Source organism: Alnus glutinosa, chromosome 4 (genome assembly GCF_958979055.1).
Source record: "Alnus glutinosa chromosome 4, dhAlnGlut1.1, whole genome shotgun sequence".
Classification (NCBI taxonomy): Eukaryota; Viridiplantae; Streptophyta; class Magnoliopsida; order Fagales; family Betulaceae; genus Alnus; species Alnus glutinosa.
Window position 1 is genome coordinate 33,063,039 of NC_084889.1, and position 24,021 is coordinate 33,087,059.

A 24,021-nucleotide genomic window follows, 5' to 3' on the forward strand; every position below is an offset into this window, starting at 1 on the left:
AACCATGGGATAATGATACGATATAACTTAAATTTAAAAAATCTGATCTCTTATAAAAAAAGATTTTTATTGCTTTTTATAATAGTAATTGAGTTTATCATCTGAACTGAGAACATCGGCAAACCTACTTCTATATATATATAGATAGGAATAGGGTCGAGTCTACCAATCTAAAAATTTATTTAGTTTTGACGATCAAGAATGAAGATGATGAAAAATTTAGTTATATTCTTCATGATTTGCTACTCAGTCTCTTTGCCTTGTGTTCATGCCGATGAGCTCGACTCACAAGATTACTTCAAGAAATGTGTTTCATTGTTGGAGGGCAAAGTAAGATTTTGCGTACAACGCAACTTTGAATACTTTCTAAAGCGGGAGAAAGTGCCCACCGGAACAGTATGCTGCGGGGTTTACAATGAATTTTATGAGTCTTGCGCTTCTAAATTTATAGCTTTTGAAGCTGATATGCTTTTGATTCATTGGTTGAAGGATAGTTGTTCTGTTCCAACTCCAACTCCAAATCCAACCCCAAATCCAACCCCAACTCCAACCCCAAATCCAACTCCAAATCCAACCCCAACCCCAACCCCAACCCCAACCCCAAATCCAACCCCAAATCCAACCCCAACTCCAACCCCAACTCCAACCCCAAATCCAACCCCAACCCCAACCCCAACCCCAAATCCAACCCCAACTCCAACCCCAACTCCAAATCCAAATCCAACCCCAACCCCAACCCCAACCCCAACCCCAAATCCAACCCCAACCCCAACCCCAAATCCAACCCCAACCCCAAATCCAACCCCAACCCCAACCCCAACTCCAACCCCAACTCCAAATCCAACCCCAACCCCAACTCCAAATCCAACCCCAACCCCAACTCCAACCCCAAATCCAACCCCAAATCCAACCCCAACTCCAACCCCAACCCCAACTCCAACTCCAACTCCAACCCCAACTCCAACTCCAAATCCAACCCCAACCCCAACCCCAACCCCAACCCCAACCCCAACCCCAAATCCAACCCCAACCCCAACCCCAACCCCAAATCCAACCCCAACCCCAACCCCAAATCCAACCCCAACCCCAACTCCAACCCCAACCCCAACTCCAACCCCAACTCCAACCCCAACCCCAAATCCAACCCCAACTCCAACCCCAAATCCAACTCCAACCCCAAATCCAACTCCAACCCCAACCCCAAATCCAACCCCAAATCCAACCCCAAATCCAACCCCAACCCCAACCCCAACTCCAACTCCAACCCCAACTCCAACCCCAACTCCAACCCCAACCCCAACCCCAACCCCAACCCCAACTCCAACTCCAACCCCAACCCCAACTCCAACTCCAACCCCAACCCCAACCCCAACCCCAACCCCAACTCCAACTCCAACCCCAACCCCAACCCCAACCCCAAATCCAAATCCAACCCCAAATCCAACCCCAACTCCAAATCCAAATCCAACCCCAAATCCAAATCCAACCCCAACTCCAACTCCAACCCCAACTCCAACTCCAACCCCAACTCCAACCCCAACTCCAACCCCAAATCCAACTCCAAATCCAACCCCAAATCCAAATCCAACCCCAAATCCAAATCCAACCCCAAATCCAAATCCAATCCCAAATCCAACCCCAACTCCAACTCCAACTCCAACTCCAAGCAAGCCGCCCCCTTCTTCATCGTCCGGACCTACACCAATAGTTACTTGGGGTGCTCCTACTTTTCGAATGTCGACTTTTCAACCGCCTGAAATTCCGCTTCCTAAAATTTCTTTTAAAGGTTTTTTAAGGGGCTGTACGTACTTCGACGGAGAAACTGGCCGTACTTGGATTGGAACATTAAAAAATACTAGAAAAGTTAGCTGCGTACTCCGACGAGAAAAAGGCATAGCATGTGATGCGGGAGTTGAGCCATTTGACACCGTCGCTGAGATCTGTTTTATTTCTTATGACCAGAAACAATCGTCCGAACAAGATGGAGTGGTTCGGGTTTGGCCCCGTTTTGTGGATTCTTCAGATTCAAGTCAGCCATGAACGCTTTTAGGTGTCGCCAGTTCGTTTTCATTCAAATAAATTGTCGTTTAGGTTAATTATGAGTCTTTTGTTGTTGTTTAGGTTTAGGTTTGGTTTTCCAAGCGCTTAGCTTCATTATTTGAGTTGTAGGGTTCTTTGATTTTTCCTAAGTTATTGCAGTTTGTTTTGTTTTTCTTTTTTCTTTTTGTTGATTTTATGCTTTTTTATGATCATTCTCCAAATAATTTTATTTGGATTTATGTTCAAAGCTTTTGGGAATTGTTATGTTTTTGGGAGTAAACTTTTGGTACCTTCTTAATCCAATCAATGTCCACATAAATATAACATATTTTACAAATCTTAATTAAGAAGAAGAAGAAGAAAAAATATCTTATGGTAAATTAACAACTCCACATTAACGAAAAACGATGAAAGAAGGGTAATAGAATACAAATTAAAGTAGCATTTTCTCATATCTAAATAAGATTATATGGGGAGTCAATAAAATCTAAATCATTTAACTAAAATAATTATTATTATGAAACTATTTTAATAAATCTATAGAATTTTAATTAAAGTTTTAAAGAAAAAATTCCAATATTTGTTATCTTAACCAAAAAGGGTTGACATCAGTAAGATTGCATCTAAAGCCATCGCAAAGCTTGTGGTTAAGCAACTTCTGCATTTTATAAGCTTATAAACGAATCTGCACAATATTATTTTACTCATACCTTGATTAAATAATCTATATTAAGTTACAAACAACAAGGCGTACGTGGGTCCAGGCAAATCCCCCGCCAAATGGATACATCTAGTTTGCCCAATTAATCCAGATTAATTCCTTTAAAACCTAAATCCCAATCATATAAGGTTATTTTCTCGAGATTTGTATCCCCTACAATATTTAGTTGTTCGAATGATCGAGTTGCATGGGACAACATGCACGACCCACTTACGGTTACATGTGTAGTCCTTGTTGGATCTGTTAAGAAGAAATATCTATTAGGTTATTCACACCTATTTTCTTCTTTTCTTCTTCCCTATTTCTTTCTCTTCTCCAATGCTTTTTCTTTCTTCTTTTTTGTCTAACATCGTTTTTTTTAATTTTTTATTTATTTTATCAGGGCATCCACAGCCCTTAATATAGCTTCAATCTAGAGGCCTTGGGGCCTTAAGGCAAAACTTTGAAATGGGGCCTTAAAATTTTTTTTGTAAGTAAAAAATAAATATTTATTTTAATATTATTATTATATTAAACACTAAGATTTCATGACTTTTTAATTTTAGCACTAAGATTTTTCTAAGTCATTAGTTCCTTCGTTATCTAGTTGCATTCTATTAGGTTTTGAATTAAACAACTTGTAACAAAAACATAATACTCTATCTAAATCTTTTGAATTGACTAGCCATTCTATTATGTTGCTCCCCATTCGATAAGTTTAGTATATAATATGTACTAGAAAAATGCCTAGAGTTCTCATCTTTAGGAAAATCTATATTAATGCATCTTATTGGACCATTTTCTACTAATAAATCCCTTAATTTTGCATTAATATTTTTCCATTGGCCTGAGTGATAAAAATATTTGTAATAATAGAGGTAAATACATACTAGTATTTTCATTTTCTTTTAATTCTTTTCGATGATTTTTTTTTTTTTTTTTTTTTTTTTTTTTTTTTTATAAATAAAATTAGTTTTATTGAAAACGTAAGGTGCCCTTAAATACTGGAAGTATGCAAAAGAAAACACTTATCTAATTCTTTTTTATGAATTTCTTGTCCATTTATGAGATTTTGACAGAAATTATCCTCACTATTTTGTTTATTACTAATAACAAATTTATTTAGAGCTCCTCTTTGAGATTCAATCAGCTTTTCTACTTTTCTCTTCTTCTTTTTTTAGTTTTTCATATCTAGATCAGATGCATATTTTCTAGTAGACTTGTTTGATTAAAAATATTAACAAATTAAACAAGCACGATTTATAAAAAAATAAAAAATAAAAAAAAATATATTGGGACTGCAATAAAATAAATTACCAATACAACAACTGCACAACAACCCCTCACATGAGAGTGGGCCCCAGTGTGTGGGACCCACCCTCATGTGAGGGGTTGTTGTGCAATTATTGTATTGGTGTTGTAAATCTAACATTTTCCTTCAATGATTGATCTTTAAAAAAAAGTTGTTACAGTTGTGTAAAAGTTGTGCAATAAATATTACTCGTATGTTTTATTGCTTTACTAGTTTTTCAGTTTATTACTTGTTTAAGGAAAATGTTAGATTTACAACGTTTACTATTGTTATGTAGGTAGATGTCTCATGTTTATCTTTTTATGTTGTTATTTGGATATGATTAAATTTATCTCTTTTATCTTTTTTAGGAGTCTTAGGTTGTTGAATTATGAATCAAAAGGAAAATCTATTTCATACGGAATTCTATTTTCTATTATTCTGCTATTTTTTTTTTAAAAAAAATATTACTTTGTTATTGAATAAAAGTAATCAATTAAGTAAATTATCAAATGTGAGTTTAGAGCACCTCTAATTATAAGAAGTTTAGAATTCCTCGAAAATCCTACTATATCTATCGTTCTTGTTAAGTTCTCATCCTACATTACGTAAGCACATCACACTTACCCATAGTAATGAATCTCGAATAATGCTAATGAAGGATTATTTGTTTATTCTTTCAAAGTTGATGTAACTTTTAAAATCATAATTGGATCAAAATTCAATAATTATCTACCTCAAAGACAATGATAATTTTAGAAGTTACATAAATTTGAGAAAAAAAAGGTCCGTATCATTATTCAAATGACCCCAAAGCCCTCTTCTTTGTGCCTGAATTGCGTACAATTTTCAGAATTAATTGTAGGAATCTTTATTCATTTTCTCGAAGAAAAAAAATAGTAACAAAAAATAAGACTATTTTTAGAGGAGGTGGTATTCATTATTCCGATTCAGAACTTTAGATAAAAAAATTTTTTATGGGCAGACAAAAAGGCTATTGACATTCCCTCACACACGCACACCAAAAAGAAAAAAGAAAAAAGAGAAGTCATTTTTGAAAGAGGAAAAAAAAAAGAGAGAGAGAGAAGGTTAAATATTTGTAGAGTTTATTTGAATTTACAATTTAAAAAAGTGCAATTTTAAAAATAGTAATTTCAAAATATGTGATTTAAAATTGTGATTTTTAAAAATACAATTAAGCATTTAGTAAAATTACAGGGTAACCCTTAAAATTTTGCGTTTTTAAAAAAGTAGCCACTTGTGTGCAATTTAAAAAAGTAATTTTCTGTATTTTATGTGATTTAGTTTAAAAACGCACTTTTTGTCTACGAAATCACAATTCCAAACGCATCTGTACTTGAACTAATGTGGATTTTGTTTTTGTACAAGATCTTTTTTAGAGATCCTTAAAATTTAAAAAAAAAAAAAAAAAAAAAAAAAAAAAAAAAAAGTCTCACAAGTTCATCCGCTACTATATAAACAAAAAGAAATAATTTAATAGTTTGTCTAATACCATATCCATATGTATTATTTTTCTCAGTGACTTTGACCCTCAGTTTTTGCATCACTTTTTTAGCCCCAAAAAAACTACCTATTTTGGCACATACAAATAGGCTTGGCTCAATATAAAAAGCCCACGACGAACCAACTTAAACGACCGACATTTTAATCGACTTTATCGAGTTTATTGACTTTATTGACATAGCCAAAAATTTTATTTGTCAATATGAAGTCAGTTAATTAACTAACTTTTTTTAGTTGGATATGTGAAAATAACATATCATTACCGATTTAACTGATACCCAGCCTTATGGTGCGTTAGAGATTGCGATTTTCGTAGACTATAAGGCGATTTTAAACCAAATCTCAGAACATAAATAGTTTGGAAACTGCGTTTTTAAAAATTATGATTTGAAAACGCAAAAAATCAGTTTTTTTCAAATTGCAGGTAAGAGGGTATTTTTTGAAAACACTGAATTTTAAAGGTTAATTTACAATTTTAAAGGCTAAACTGTAATTTTGCCAAATACTTTATTGCATTTTTAAAAATCATTTTTCAAATCTCACATTTTAAAATCGTTATTTTAAATCCTACTTTTAGAAATCGTAAACCCAAACGAACCCCTACTCTCACTTTTTAAAATTATCATTGGATTTGTGAGGCCATGAGTGGGATACAGATGGCTCTACAGTTGCAATTGTGATATTTAAAAGTAAATAAATGGAAGAAGAATTAAAAAAAGAAATGAATCATTTGACATATCTAATTAAGCACACATAAACAAGCATAGAAATCCAAATAGTCAAACAAATTGAAAAATTTCTATGTAAGCAAGACTTTCACACACCACTTATGGAATGTCATTTAATGACTTAAATTATCAATTTAACCCTTTATATTGTATTGAGATATAATACATTGACATTCCAAGATATATCTCCTGACCACTATTACCCATATGGAAACTTTTACTTTTTTTTTTTTAAAAAAAAAAACCCTAGAGCTAGCTAGGGGACCACCTTACGTACTTACCACATTGGTAAGATGGTCAAAAGTTGTGTCTTGGAGTGATAAAATATCATATATCTATTGTATTTATAGCTAAATTTAAATATCACATGAACATATAATACTGTTCCATAGAAGTCACAATGATTCAATCAACTATATTCTTTTAGAGTAATGATTGAAGGAAAATGATCGTTACACTTCACCTGCACAACTTGTGCATTCACACTAGACACAAGGAAATGGGACCCACACACTGAGCCAACTTCCTTGTGTCTGGTGTGAGTGCAGGAGTTGTGCAGCATGAGTGTAACAATCACTCCTCATGATTGAATACCATCCAAAGATACAACTTTTCACCACCTTGCCTATGTGGCAATGTGGTCCTCCACTACTTTTTGAATTTTTTTATTTTTTTAAAAAGAGTAATGATTCACTACCACCTAAATATACAACTTTTCACCACCTTGTCTATGTGGCAAGATGGTCCCTCACCTTAATTTATTTTTAAAAAATTAAAAAAACTCAAAAAGTAGTGGGGGACCATCTTGCCACATAGGCAAGATGGTGAAAAGTTGTATATTTGGGTGGCATTGAATCATTACTCATTTAAAAATAAATTAAGGTATGGGATCACCTTGCCAATGTGGCAAGGTGGTGAAAAGTTGTATCTTTAGGTGGTATTCAATCATTACTCATTCTTTTACCCTTAAATAAAAACAAAAAACCTATATTTTTTTTTACTTTCTTATAAATTAAAAAGATCTTAAACTTTTTATATAATGCGATTTACATAACTCTCACCTGAATTTCTATCATTTGAAATTATAGACCATTGCATAAGTACAGGCGGTAAATGATACAATTTTTAAGATTAGAGATATCTTGGCTAAACGAAAATAGTAACAATCTTTGCCTTTAAAAAAAAAAAAAGAAAAAAGAAAAAAAAAGGTTTCTTATCAATAAAAAGCATGGAAACAAAATCCGGAATCTATCATTCTACAAGTATAAGCAAATTGTGAACCATGCAAAGCCTATGCCATTCGCTACTTAATTTGGATCTCACCTTTATTCTTATGTTTTAGGGTTAAATACGTTTTTGCTCCTTGAAGATTTAAAGACTTTATTTTTGGCCTTCTGTGGTTCATTTCGTATCGTAAATAAAACCTCGTTTATAGCTAAAGACGGAGATGGTACCACCGTCCAACTTCCCGTCCAAAATTTGACGGAAGTCCATGTTAACACCCCTAAGAAGCTGACATGTGCCCTATGTTTAATTAAAAATTAAAAAAACTGAAAAATAATGAAAAACTTTTTTTAAAAAAAGAAAAAAAGAAGAAAGAAAGGTGGCTGAGCCACCCCTATGGCCAGTCTAAGGAGGCTGAACCACCCCCATGACCCTTGGGGTGGTTCGACCACCCCTAAAGAGCAAAATAGGGGTGGCTGAACCACCCCCAAAGGCCAAACTCTAATCATTCTCTCTTTCTCTCTCTCTCTCTCTCTCTCTCTCACTCCTTGGCCTTGTAGGGGTGGTCGAACCACCCTCATGGGCCACGGGGGGTGGTTTAGTGTTATGTGCCTACTTCTTAGAGATTGTATTTTGTGATTGAAAGTTCTGTTTCAGACACTTCAAGTTGTCAATTCCTCATACTTTAAGATTCTGAGTAATTTGATGATCTATTCAATACTTTAATCTGGATTAAATACAACTGAATAAAGTAACTGCTAAACCCATTAACACTAAGATAATTGATTAAACCCCTTACTCGGTCCACTACACATTCCATGATGTACTGACCCATTACATTAGCTAGCATTTAGCCCACATTGCCACTCCTTAGAATATTCTAGAATTGGTACAGGATGACGCCGTTTTTTAAGGAATTGAAATAACATAGAATCCAGCTGTGCACTGACTGGAATGCATGTATCTAAATTGTCTCAGATATCTGTGAGCATAACATTCGGCCACCTCCAGACCGGTCGGTCTAGGGTGGCCGAAGCCACCCCCAGGCCAAATGGGGGTGGCTCAGCCACCCCTAGCCACCCTCATTCTGCTCTTTGGGGGTGGTCGGACCACCCCTAAGGGCCATGGGGGTGGTTCGGCCACCCCCAAATAGCAGAATGGGGGTGCCATTTGGCCTACGGCCATGTTGAGCCACTCGTCTTTTTTTTTTTTCTTTTTTTTTTCCATTTATTTTTTTCAATTTTTTAAAGCTTTTGTTTCTTTAAAAAGTTTTTATTATTTTCAATTTTTAATTAAGCATAGGACATGTGTCAGCTTCTTAGGAATGTTAACGTGGACTTTCATAAATTTTTGGATGAAAGTTGGACGGAGGTACTATCTCTGTCTTTAGCCATAAATGAAGTATCATCTACGATACGAAATGAACCACATGGGAAAAAAAATAAAGTCTTTAAACCATATGAGGTCAAACGTATATTACCTTATCTTTTATTCCGCATGTTCATTTGTTTATTTGCAACATGAGCTTCAAACTGTGAGGAACCAAAATTGGCTTTAGTGATTTGCAATAATCCAAATCGATCAAACCGAAATTTCAGTCTCATCGAGTTTATAAATTCATGAACTAAAATTTAAAAGGGTAAGAAAATCTTGGAATGAAAAGGGATTGGAGCTGTCCAGAACAGTCACCTAATCATACAAAAATTGTAAAAACATAGACTTTAGGTTGTATTAAGATATTTGCTGTGTACTTATTGGATCAAACTACTCAACAACTCAAGATAATGACAAAGGTGCTGCATATCAAGGTAAACATCAAGCAGCACCACCAATCATCAATTCAGATAACACTCAAGAAGTAGAGTTGGAGTAAACTATGCCTCCATACTCATTGTATAGATAGAAACAGGAGTCTATTAAGCTTTCTTAGAAGTGATAAACTCTAAGATCAATATAAGTACAAGTATATATACTGTCATACGTACATTAAAGTAGGCATAATTACAAAGAATTCTAAACATCTTATAGTACTTGGGAACAACTGTCTACAAAGCAAAATTGTCACGAATCGATGTAACTATCAACCACCAATCGGTATTAAATTATTTATATAATAAAAATTTAATTATTTAATTAAATAATAATAATTTACATTTAAAGAATTATATGTACGTATTAGAAAATCCATCAAATATTAGCTAATATTTTTTAATTAATTTTTTTTTTCGGTCTTTTTCTTTTGTGTTTTTATGCAGAGGACCATACAGAAGACCCTGCAATCGCTCACATTAATGTGGCCTGGATCAACTCTAAGATTTAAATATTCCTGTTATAAATTGATACATTCTTGAATTTTGAAGTTAAATTTGAACTTGATGATTTATGTTGAATATATTCGTTCTGCATCATCTGGATTGAAGCAGAGATTTTTTAAAACATACCTTGTAACACCAGATTTTTGAAAACTCAATCTCAATCGGGTTCCAAAACTTATCTTGTAACAGACTTTTGAAACCATGAGATAATGATTAAATATAACTTAAATTTAACAAATTTGATCTCCTCTAAAAAAAAGATTTTTATTATTTTTTATAATAGTAATTGAGTTTATCAGATGTACAGTATTTACATGATCGCCTATCCCAAAGTGGGGTGAATCCATTCGAACCAAAATAGCAAAGACGTTAGGGATTTCTGCACCGCTTACAGCAGCCAAGCGGTCGTGAAAGTCACAACATCAATGCAGAGTTGGTGGTGGCAGGATCATATCAATTTTGCCTCCAACACTTAATAATTCAATTCAGTTTTGGCTTTAACATTTATTGATCAAAGATCGACTTTGTCGGTAGAGTATTACTAATTACTATTATTGATCAAAGATTTTACACTAAACAATGAGCAAAATAGAGAGCAGTTTTTGTCATACGAGAAATGCAAGATTTCCCAATTTGAATTTTGAAATGTGTCTCCACGTCGCCACTTTACTAGATTCAACCACATGGTAGTATAAAACAAATGGGAAATGTGTCTTCATGATCTAAAATTTAAAAGGGAAAGAAAATCTTGAAATGAAAAGGGATTAGAGCTGTCCAGAACAGTCACCTAATCATACAAAAATTGTAAAAACATAGACTTTAGGTTGTATTAAGATATTAGCTAATATATTTTAATTAAATTTCTTTTTGGTCCTTTTCTTTTGTATTTTTCTGCAGAGAACTACGTAGAAGACCTTGCATCAACTCTAAGATTTTGAATGCACTGTTGTAAACTCATCCATTCTTGAATTTTTAATTTAAATTTGAAAACTTGATGATTTATCTTGAAGATCTGGAGAAGATTTTTTAAAATTTATCTTGCAACAGCAGATTTTTGAAAACTCAACTCAATTGATTTCCAAAACTTATCTTGTAACAGATTTTTGAAACCAAGGGATAGTGATACGATATAACTTAAATTGAACAAATAATTTGATGGGCAAACCTACTTCTATATATATAGGAATAGTATTGAGTCTACTAAACTAAAAATTTATTTAGTTTTGACGATCAAGGATGAAGATGAAGATGAAGAAAAATTTAGTTATATTCTTCGTGATTTGCTGCTCAGTCTCTTTGCCTTGTGTTCATGCCGACGAGCTCGACTCACAAGATTACTTCGAGAAATGTGTTTCATTGTTAAGGCAAGTAAGATTTTGCGCACAACAAAACTTCGAATACTTTCTAGAGCGGGATATGCTGCTCGCCAGATCAGGGCCGCAATGCTGCGGTGCTTACAATAAATTTTATGAGTCTTGCGCTTCTAATTTTACAGCTTTTGAAGCTGATATGCTTTTGATTCGTTGGTTGAAGGATAGTTGTGGTGTTCCAACAGCAACTCCAAGCAAGCCACCGCCATCCTCATCGACCGGACCTACACCAATAGTTACTTGGGGTGCTCCTACTTTTCGAATGTCGACTTTTGAGCCGCCTGAAATTCCGCTGCCTAAAATTTCTTTTAAAGGTTTTTTAAGGGGCTGTACATACGGCGATGGAGAAACTAGCCATACTTGGGTGGGAACAATTGAAAATACTATAAAAGTTGGCTGCGTACTCCGACGAGAAAAAGGCATCGCATGTGATGCGGGAGTTGAGCCCTTTGACACTGTCGCTGAGATCTGTTATATGTTTTATGATCGGAAACAATCTTCCGAACAAGACGGAGTGGTTCGGGTTTGGCCCCGTTTTGTGGATTCTTCGGATTCAAGTCAGCCATAAATGGTTTTAGGTGTCGCTAGTTCATTTTTATTCAAATAAATTGTCGTTTAGGTTAATATGTGCCTTTTGTAGTTGTTTAAGTTTGGTTTTCCAAGTTCTTAGCTTCATTATTTGAGTTGTAGGGTTCTTTGCTTTTTCCTATGTTATTGCAGTTTGTTTCGTTTTTCTTTTTTTTTTTTTCTTTTTTTTTTTTTTTTCTTTTTCTTGATTTTATGCTTTTTTATGATCAGTCTCCAAATAATTTTATTTGAATTTATGTTCAAAGCTTTTGGGAATTGTATCCCTTTCCCCCTTTTGTCCATGTTTTGATGTTTGGGTCCTTGTGACTCAATATACTTGTCAAATCACTTTTTTTTGGTGACCCTAACTTTGTGGCATCCGTGCCTCAAGCCAATAGGCATGCATCTTCGAAAACATTGGCCCCGCGTACTTATGTTCATAATTTATATTTTGGGTTGTTCAGGCCCTTCTGTGTTTGTGCTTTTAATTTCTTGTTGTAATCGGTTTCTGATGTATTTATTAAAAAAAAAAAAAAAATCCACATAAATATAACATATTTTACAAATCTTAATTAAGAAGAAGAAAAAAAAATATCTAATAGTGAATTTACAATGCCTCATCAACGAAAAACGATGGAAGAAGGATAAATCATTTAAGTAAAATAATTATTATTATGAAACTATTTTAATAAAAATGAATTTTAATTAAAGTTCTAAAGAAAAAATTCCAATATTTGTTATCTTAACCAAAAAGAGTTGTCATCCAAGTCAGATTGCATCTAAAGCCATCGCAAAGCTTGTGGTTAAGCAACTTCTGCATTTTATAAGCTTATAAACGAATCTGCACACAATTATTTTAATCATACCTTAATTAAATAATCTATATATATTAAGTTACAAACAACAAGGCGTACGTGGGTCCAGGCAAATCCAAATGGATACATCTAGTTTGCCAATCCGGATTCCTTTAAAACCTAAATCCAAATCATATAAGGTTATTTAGTCGAGATTTGTCTCCCCTACAATATTTAGTACGTTGCTCGAATGAGTTGCATGGGACAACATGCACGACCTGCTTACTGTTATGCGTGTGATCCTTGTTAGGTCTGTTAGGTTATTTAGTTTAGTAGTGTTTTATTGCTTTACTAGTTGTTTAATTCATTAGTTAATTGTTTTATTAGTTTATTATTGTTGTGTGGATAGATGTCTTATGTTTATCTTTTTATATTGTTATTTGGATATGATTAGGTTTATCTCTTTTAACTTTTTTAGGAGTCTTAGGTTGTAGTATTGAGTCAAGTTGAAGATCTAGTTCATGTTGAACTCTATTTTCTAATGTATTATGTTCTTTTGGATATTGTTTTGTTATTGAATAAAAGTAATCAATTAAGTAAATTATCAAATGTGAGTTCAGAGCGGTCTAGAATTCCTCTAAAATCCTACCATATCTATCATTATTGTTAAGGTCTCTTCCTGCATTGCATAAGCACGTAACACTTACCTAGAGTAATGAATCCTGAGTAATGCTAATTACCGATCATTTTTTTATTCTCCCAGAGTTGATTTAGGCATGTAGCTTTTAAAATTATAATTGAATCAAAATTCAATAATGATCTACAATAATTTTAAAAGTTACATAAATTTTGAGAGAATAAAAAAAAATTGTCCATAGCATTACTCAAATGAACCCAAAGCCCTCCTCTTTGTGCCCGAATTGCATACAATTTTCAGAATTAATTGTAGGAATCTTTATTCGTTTTCTCGAAGAAAAAAAAAAGGAAACAAAAAAGAAGACTATTTTTTCAAGGCGGTGATAATCATTATTCTGATTCAGAATTTTAGATAAGAAAGTTTTTTATGGGCAGACAAAAGGGCTACTGACTTTCTCACACAAAAATAAAAAATAAAAAATATATGAGGTTATTTTTTGAAAGAAAAAAGAAAAAGAGAAGGTTAACCGATACAAAGTCTTATTTCTACTTTTTAAATTATCATTAGATTTGTGGGGCCATATATGAAAATATACATGGCCCTATAGTTGTAATTGTGATTTTGAAAAGTAAAAAAAAATGGAAGAAGGATTATGAAAAGAAATGAATCATTTTACTTACCTAATTAAGTACACATAAACAAGCATAGAAATGATCCAAATAGGCAAAAAAAATTGACAAATTTCTATGTAAGCAAGACTTTCACACACCACCTATCGAATGTCATTTAATGACTTAAATTATCAATTTAACCCTCAATATTGTATTTATGGCTAAATTGAAATATCACATAGAAGTCAAAATGACTCAATCAACTATATTTTTTACGTTCTTATAAATTAAAGATCTTATCAATAAAAAGCTTGGAAACAAAATCCAGATTCTATCATTCTACTAGTATAAGCAAATTGTGAACGATGCAAAGCCTTTGCCATTTGCTACTTAATTTGATCCTAGCTTTATTCTTATCTTTTAGAGTTAAATACGTTTTTGCCTCGTAAGATTTAAAGACTTTATTTTTTGCCTTATGTAGTTTATTTTATTTTGTAGATGGAATCTTGTTTATGGCTAAAGACGGATATCGTACCTCCGTCCAAATTTTTGTCCAAAAATTGACGGAAGTCCACGTCAATATCCTTAAGAAGTTAACACGTGTCATATGCTTAATTAAAAAATAAAAAACTTAAAATAATAAAAACTTAAAAAAATTGAAAAAAGAAAAAATAAGGCCAATCTTGGGGAGGCTGAACCACCCTAATGGCCCTTAGAGGTTGTTCGGCCACCCCTAAAGAGAAAAATAGGAGTGGCTGAAACCACCCCAAGGGAAAAACTCTAATGCTTTCTCTCTCTCTCTCTCTCTCTCTCTCTCTCTTTAGCCTTGTGGAGGTGGCCGAACCACCCTCATCAGCCACAGGGGTGGTTCGGTGTTATGAGCCTACTTCTTAGAGATTGTATTTTGTGATTACAAGTTTTGTTTTGACACTTCAAGGGCCTACATTAAGATTATGAGTAATTTAATAATCTATTCAATACTTTAATCTAGCCCACGTTGCCTCTCCTCAGAATATTATGGAATTGGCATAGGACGACGTCATTTTTGAAAGAATTGAAATAACATAGAATCTAGTTGTGACCGGCTATAACACACTATTTAGATTGTCTTGGACATATGTGCGTGTAACATTCGGCCACCCACAGATTAGTCAGTCTGGGGTGGCCGAACCCACTCCCAGGCCAAATGAGGGTTGCTGAGTCACTATCAAGGCTCTTAGGTGTGGTTTCGGCCACCCTCAAACCGGTTATATTAAACCACCCCTCTTTCTTTCTTTTTTCAAATTGGTTTTAAAAAAAATTAAAGCTTTTTTTTCTTTCTTTTTTTTTTTTTTTTTTTTTTTGAAGTTTTTATTATTTTTAGTTGTTTCATTTTTTTTTTTTAAAAAAAAAAAAATTCATTCGGCGTAGGACATATGTCAGCATTTTAGGAGTGTTGACATGGATTTCCATAAATTTTAGAGCAATAGTTGAACGGAAGTACCATCTACGATATGAAATAAATCATGGAACAAAACATAAAGTCTTTAAACCATAGGAGGTCAAACGTATTTAACCCTATTTTTTTTTTTTTTTTTTCCTCTTGTCCATTTATTGATTTGCAACATGAGCTTCAAACTGAGGAACCAAAACTGGCTTTAGTGATCTACAATAATCCAAATCAAACCCAAATTTTAGTCTCATTGAGTTTATAAATTCATGATCTAAAATTTAAAAGGGAAAGAAAATCTTGAAATGAAAAGGGATTAGAGTTGTCCAGAACAGTCACCTAATCATACAAAAATTATAAAAACATAGGTTGTATTAAGATATTTGCTGTGTACTTATTGGAATAAACTACTCAAGAACTCAAGATAATGACAAAGGTGCTGCATCTCAAGATAAACATCAAGCAACACCTCCTATCATCAATTCAGATATCACTCAAGAAGTAGAGTTGGAGTAAACTGTGCCTCCAAACTCATTGTATAGATAGAAACAGGAGTCTATTAAACTTTAATTTCTGATAAACTCTAAGATCAATATAAATACACCTGTCATACATTAAAGTAGGCAGAATTACAAAGAATTCTAAACATCTTATAGTACGTTTGAACAACTGTATTCAGTAACTAAGTTTTGCACATAAACCTGAAAAAGAGGAAATAACAGTAACTAAGGTTTGCACATAAATCTGAAAAAGAGAAAATAAGAAAATCCATCAAATATTAACTAATATTTTTTAATTAATTTTTTTTGGTCATTTTCTTTTGTGTTTTTATGCAGAGGACTATACAGCAGACCTTTCAATCGCTTACATTAATGTGGCCTGGATCAACTCTGAGATATTCATCTGGATTGGAGCAGAGAATTTTTAAAACATATCTTGTAACAGCAGATTTTGAAAACTCAAACTCAATCGATTTCCAAAACTTATCTTGTAACAGATTTTTGAAACCATGAGATACTGATACGATTTAACTTAAATTTAACAAATTTGATCTCCTATAAAAAAGATTTTTATTATTTTTTATAAAAGTAATTGAGTTTATCACATGTACAGTATTTACATGATCATTTACAATCATCTAAATCTATTACCGTTCCCAAAACCGCCCAATATTTCAGAGTGGTGTAAATCTATTCCCAAAACCGCCTATTCTTTGGCTCTCCTCCGTGTCTCCGTGGAATATTAATAGATGTGGGATATATATACAGGGGACCGGCCGGAGAGTTGACCGGTTGAGTAGGTGAGGATTGGGAGAGTGAGGCCAAGACGTTAGGGATTTCTGCACCGCTTATAGCAGCCAAGCGGTCGTGAAAGTCATAACATCAATGATGTTTCCTATTTTGTAATGAAGAGTTGGTGGTGGCAGCCACAGGATCATATTAATTTTGCCTCCAACACTTAACAATTCAATTCAGTTTTGGTTTTAACTATTATTGATCAAAGATCGACTTCGTCGGTAGAGTATTATTACTATTATTAATCAAAGATTTTACACTAAAAAATGAGCCAAAAAAAGCCGTTTTTGTTATACGGGAAATGCTACATTTTCTAATTTGAATTAATTCAAAATTTGAAATGTGTCTCGACTTTACTAGATTCAAGGGAAAATTATAATTTATTCCCATAAACTCAGCAATTTTACAAGTAGTTCCATAAACTACCAACGTTTGAACTATGGCCTCCAAATTACCAAAAAGTTTTAAAAAACACTCATTTTGTCCAAACATACATATAATATCCTGTCACGTATCATTTTTCAATTAAAAATAAAAAATAAGATGACGACAACATAAATATATAAAACTAAAAAATAAAGCCACCCCCAGAGGTGGTTGGGGGTGAGCCGCTGCCACCCTTGGCCACCTCTAGGGTGGCCTTCAAGCCGCCCCAAGTGGTGGCCCGAAGACCACCCTAGAGGAAGCAGGGGGTCGCGCGCGCCACCCCAGAGCTTCACCGACCCATGGGGGTGGTCGAGCGCCACCCCCGGCTTCCTCTGGGGTGGCTCGCAAGGCACCCTAGAGGTGGCCGGGTGTGGCTTATGAGCCACCCCTTGGATTTTTTTTTCCTTTTTCTTTATTTTTATTTTTATTTTTTAAAGTTTTATTTTTGTAACTTTTTAGATATTTTTTTGTTTGTTTAAAAAAATATATATATTTTTTTTAATTTTAGTTTTTAAGAGAATAATGGTTTTATCTAAAAAAGTTGCATTTTTAGCACACATTGGTAGTTTGATGGGTCACTATAGTATACTTAAAATTTTATGGGGCTATTTTAAAATCGGCTATTAGTTGAGAAGGGTTTTTTTTTTTTTTTTTTTTTTTTTTTTTTTTTTTAATATATATATTTTTTCAAAAGAAAAATGATCCCTACACTCATTTCTCACAACAGCCCCACAACAAGCTGACGTGGCTGGTAATATTTTATTAATTTTTTACAAAAAAAATGAAAACAAAACAAAAAAATAATAAAATATTACCAGCCACGTCAGCTTGTTGTGGGGCTGTTGTAAGAAATGAGTGTAGGGATCATTTCTCATTTTTCAAAAACAAAACATAATAACACAAAACACATTGATAGGACCCACATATATACTTAAATCCCACAAATATATCTTAAAATGTGTAAAAATTATTCATTTGGGTTGTGCACAAAAACACTTCCCAAAAATCGGACTCGGTAACTTATCATTAGAAGTGGACCCAATTGGATGAGAACTGGATCAGTATCATGCTCAGGCCTACAAAAGCTCTCCAATAGCTATTTAGTGTTATTGAAGCTAAAATCACACTTGCCGGAATTTTGGTAGCCAACACATTGTACTTGGACGGACCATCTTATCCTCGAAGCCCAATCAATAGAATGAGAAATCCTGAGCATTCACGCTTTAACCTATGGTTTGCTAAGAGAGTGCCATAAAACAGGGGATTCTCCGCGTGGCTACAGTACTGTAGCCACGTGGCCATATAGCAACGTGTCTTCTAAAACACGTTGCTATATGTAGGAGAAAAGCCGAAAAAAGTATTTGGCCACGTGTAATTTGTACAGGTGGCCATATTGCCACGTGTAATTATTCCACGTGGCCATGTGGTCACACGTATTAATTACACGTGGCCATATGGCCATGTGTATAAATTATACATGGTTAAAATATTCATATTTTTTATAATTTTTTCAGGAATTGAAATTTTTTCAAATTCTTTTTTAAAGATTTAAAATTTTAGTCACGTGCTTTATTGGCCACATGGGTTATTTGCCACGTGGCCAATTAAATACCCACGTGGCTATTTGGTATATAAATTAAAAAAATTAATTAAAAAACCAATGTGGGCGCGCATTTGGTATATTGAAATTTCAAATTTGACTTTGTTTCAATTTTTGTTTTCTTTCTAAAGGTACCTCACATTTAATGCTATCTCTCTTCTCTCTTCACTTCCACTCTCTTCTCTCTCTCTCTCTCGTCGACCACTCACTATCTTCTCTCTCGTCGATCTCTCTCTAAGAAATTCCATCTCACTCTCACTCTCTTCTCTCTCTCGTCGACCACTCAACCCTACTGGCCTGGCCGCACGCCACCACCCGGGAAGATTGGCCAACTCAACTCTCGTCGGCCGCCGATCTCCGTCTACCACAAGTACTCTCTCTCTATCTCTCTCACTCTCTCTCTCTCTCTCTCTCTCTCTCTCTCTTATCCCTTGATGTTTCGATGATGCAGGGGGATCGGAGGACTGGCTGGATTTTTACACGGATTTTGCGTTTTTGTTGTTTTGGTTTGATGGCTGGGTTCGAATCCGGCGACTGGGCGATTTTCGGTGACTGGATTTTTGTTGTTTTGGTTTTTTGAATCTAATTTCCAGCGACTGGGCGATTTTGGTGATTCTTGGTTTTTGTTGGTGATTTTTTGGTGTTTTGTTGGTAATTTTTTGGTAATGGGTCGACAGAGGATTTTTTGGGGATTTTTTGGATTGGATTTCATGGGGGAAGGAAGGGGAAGATCTCGCCAGCCTTGAAGAAGTTTCCGGCGAGGGAAAAAAAAAGAAATAAAAAGAAAAGAAGAAGATGAATAGAAATAAGAACAGAAAGAAGAAGAAGAACATAAAATAAAGTATGTTCTTCTTCTTCTTCTTCTTCTTCTTTAAAAAAGAAAATGAAGTGATTAGTGACGTAGGTTATTTCCACTCGGCTAAAAGTGCCTTTTTTTTGTTTTTTTTTTTTTTTTTTAAAAAAGTAAATAATAAAATACATTTAGCCACTTGTGAGTGGCACGTGACTAAGTAACCACGTGTATAAAATCACACGTTGCTAAGTGACATTTAAGCAACAACCGGATTAACCACGTGGCTAACTGCACGTAGCTAGCAGTTAGCAACGTGGATGGCCCTCATCCACGTGGCTAACTGTATGTGGCTAAATACCAAGTTTTTTGTAGTGCCTACTGCACAATTATTGATTTTTTTTTATTTAAAATAAAAACCATAAAACCAGATTCCAACCCATCTATATGGGTTTTTTTTTTTTTTTTTTAATAAAAAAAGTCAATAATTATATGGGTAACTAAATATTACTTCTGGCCAAAAAAATTGTCAATCTTGTCCAATGGGCCTCCCTACCTGATGTGCATCGGGCTCTCTACATCCCATCTAGTCCACTCATATCAACCCTATACCATTTATGTACTTAATTATGTTTTTTTTTTTAAGCAGTACTTAATTATGGTTAGTTGTATTAAGTCATATGCCATGCGACAATTTAACATAAGAGTGTTACAATGTACACATACCTTGTACACACACTGTACACACTCACAAAGTACACAAATGCATCTTGTACACGCATTGTAAGAATGTTATGATTAGTTACTTTAGGACATTCCAATAAACAAATTACTCATTTTGAAAATCTAAAAAAAAAAAAAAGCAATATGGGAAGACAAACCGATGGAGTATACACTTGTTTGTTTTTGCAAAGTACAATATGCACGCACACAATACTAGAATTACAGTTCTACCAAGTGTTAAAATGCGGAGAACTTTATGTTAGGATTTTGCTAGTACACTTAACTACACATTGCCTTGCAAGGGTACAAACAAAGTTGAGGTTTAGAGACGGTATATCTTGATGGTTGCAAAAATTTAGTTGAGGTTCATTGTTATGTTGGATTCCTTTGATTTGAGTCTTGATTGATGCTATAATCTTAGGATTTTTCCAAGAAGCTTCAGAAATTACTTGGCTTGAGAAAGACCCCGTTATTTCCAAAATTCAAAGTGGAGTTCGTGTTAGCTTTGGTTGTTTGTAATTTGTTATTATTCTACCTAGATTATAAGCTGTCTGATGATTCTGCATTGTGTGCTTGCTATTTTTCTTGGCTAATTAGCACGCCTATATTTGTGCTTTGTATGAAAAAAAAAATTAAAAAAAAATAAGAGAAAATTTATCGTAGCTCAAAATATTTTTGTTACTGAATTCTATATTGAATATAGGTATATTTCTAACAAAATTAATATAACAGTATAACAAGACTCAATCTAGGCTCTATCTTTCCTTGTTGCCATTCCTAAATGTTTAATTTCAGCCAAGTAAATACTTTGTATTTATCTGAATATTTGGTCCAACTCAATCAAACCAAACTTTATGATTTCCTAAAAATAAAGGCCAATGCAATTTAACTAAAGGCCTATAAGTCTTGCTTGGATTTAAGCTGTAACAATGCTTAGCACATGGTTATTCATCCCAAATAAAAATAAAAAAATAAAAAAATTCTTAGCACATGGTTTGCTTTTCAATAAGTGCACATATAAACTCTCTGATTCTTGTTTCAAAGTAATTATATGGGATCTGACCTATGTGGCGTAAAACTTTGACAGAATTCATTGTTTTTTGTCAATTATGTAGTATGAGGTACTCTTGTCGTCCAATAACAGGGTTTCCTTCATCTTCTAATGCAACTTTCTGTTTCTTATATTTTGGGAGAGGAGATTAATGACAACTCTGGATTTATTTGCTTTGTAGAACATTTTGAACTATGAATTTGATTTGGTGGCCTTGGACCCTAGTGATGCTAATACAAATAATATTACTACTTTGTTCTCGGATGACATAAATGACAAGTCTCGCAGGAGCACCAATCCTGAGATGGGATTGTCAACACATCAGGAAGATGAGGTGAGTGTACTATGGGCTTGGAATTTGGTTGCAATTATAAGATCACCTCTGCGTTATGAATTAATTGATTGTGAATTGTGACAATGGTTGGCCCTAAGGACAATGGAATGTATATAAATTGTGATTGATTGTATCAATTCTAGATTTACTGGTTTAGTTATTGCTTTCAAAATCTGGTTTTTGAACATTAGTTTTTTTTTGGGTTTTATTCCCCCCCCCCCCCCCCCCCCCACACACACACACACACACACAACAAAACAAAGAAATATTTGAAGAAATAATTAATGAACACTAGGAAATTTGTTAGTATACTGCAACGCATGTAATCATTTTGATGCTGTCAAAATCAAGATTCTATCATTTTTGGCTAACTTTTTGTATGATTTTTGTCTTATCCTTTCTTAAGTTGGTTGACATGGTCTATCAGGATTTATTCTTGGCTGATCAATATTCAAAGTTGATGGTGAGTGATGTTAAATTTTCTTTGATTAGCTGTATTGGCAATGATTATGAACTAAGGTCGTGGTTAAATTATTCAAATGACTTTATGGTTGTGGTCGGACAAAAATGCTCATTTTTCACAAATTTCAGTTGATAATCTATACTGTATATGAGAGTTTGGATTAGTACTAACTTATGGGATGAAATGAAAGGAATGGGGTGATCTGTGCTGCCCAACAGTGTTAAATGAAAGGAATTCAACTTTTAAGTAACTAAAAGGAATGCAAAGTGGCTAATTTTATGTTATTTGGTTCTCTGTTTGCACTTCTTAAATTACTAAGACATATTAGAAAGTGCCAAGAAACAAAAACACTTTCCAACCTTATATATATATATACATATCAGTTTTAGGCTACTAAAGTACATATATTGTGTTGGATTATGGTTAGCTTTTAACTAAGCTTGAATTGTATTAAGTTCCCCATCTATTTATATATTTTATCCTTTTATTTTTTGTATATAAATTATGAAAGGGAAAAATACAATTTAGCCCCCCCAACTACCATCGATTCTCCGGATAGCACTCCAAACTACCAAAGCTTGGATTTCGGCCCCCCAAATTACCAAATGTTTGTTTTTTGGCCCCTTCCGTCAGTTTGTGCTGTTAAAGTGGATGGAAAGTGAGTCACGTGCGCGGCATGTGACTCTTTTAGCTAAAAAGCCCGAAAATGCCCCTTTCTCCGCACCTTGAAATTCTGAAACTGGCCCTTTGAAGTTCTCGCCTCCTCGTTCTGTCTCAAAACACATTTGACGTCCTCATTTCGGCACCTCCCAACTCCGGCATGAAGCTCGTCGGCCGTGCACATGGACGGCTCGTCGGTTTGATCACTGCCAAAGAGCTCAAGAGGCTCCAGTCCCACCCCGTCTGCCTCGACCGGTTCATCCGGTCCCACGTGTCCCGCTTGCTCAAGTCTAATCTTGTCACCGTTCTCGTCGAGTTACAGAGACAAGAACATGTCTTCCTCTGCATGAAGGTTCGTCATTTCTTCTCATTTTGTTTGTGTTACTGAAGGTCCTCGGGCTTCGGCCATGAGTTTCGGTCTCTCTAGCAAATACTTGTGTCGGTGCTGCCTTTCCTTGGAAAAAATCACAGTGATTCGGTGCTGCATGGCTTTTGCATGGAAATAAAATAAGCTCCCAAGTGGAACGTGTGTCTTAGTTCCTTGAGAGAAGAGATGCCATGTACAATAATTCGGTGCTGCCAGCGGAGTTTAACGTGTCTCACAGCCAAGAATAGCTCTTGTGCATGCATGGAATTACGTGTGTAATTGCTCTTTTGCATGGAAGCCACAGGAAATACCCAGATGACGATGAAATTGCAAAGCACGCTGGTCCTTCTTTGGCTAAAATCAAATCGGCTAGTAAATGCCTAAGAGTTGTGGGTTCAATTGATCAGAAAATGGGAGAGTACAACAATATGCAATATAGGGTATGACTAATTGGAAAATGGCTTCTTTCGTGTCAAATAGAAAAACCAAGCATTTGGGATGGAAAATGGCTTCTGTTTTCACAAACCAGAAGTCATTTTTTGCCCACTTTTCATGACTCTGTTCACCTCTGTTTTACAACATGAAAACAGAGGTGAACTTCTTTCAGGGTGCCTCTCATCACCCGTATTGAAATTTTCAATCACTTCTAAGAGAGCAGCCTTACAGGACTACTTACCACTTTCAACCTCCTAAAAATTGGATGAATGGTATGTTTGAACAACCATTGAATTTGTTTCCCACTTCATATGTTTGCTTCTTTCACTTTTATTCTTGAGTTGACTTTGTTCTTTGTTCTTTGTTCTTGTAATTGGCAAATGGCTGCGGTTCAACACCCAGATCCTAATGGTATGTTTCCACAATTTCCTTTATCTTCTGCTGAAAATTTTGAAAATTACATGGTATTCTAAAATGATTTATAATGGAGTTTACCATCTATTCTACCAATTCAATCCATATGGTGCGGTGTGGGGAAACATATCATGGGCTCATTCAATATCATACGATCTTGTTGATTGGGTTCATCTTGAACCTGCCATTAACCCATCACAGCCTTTTGACATCAATGGTTGCTAGTCGGGTTC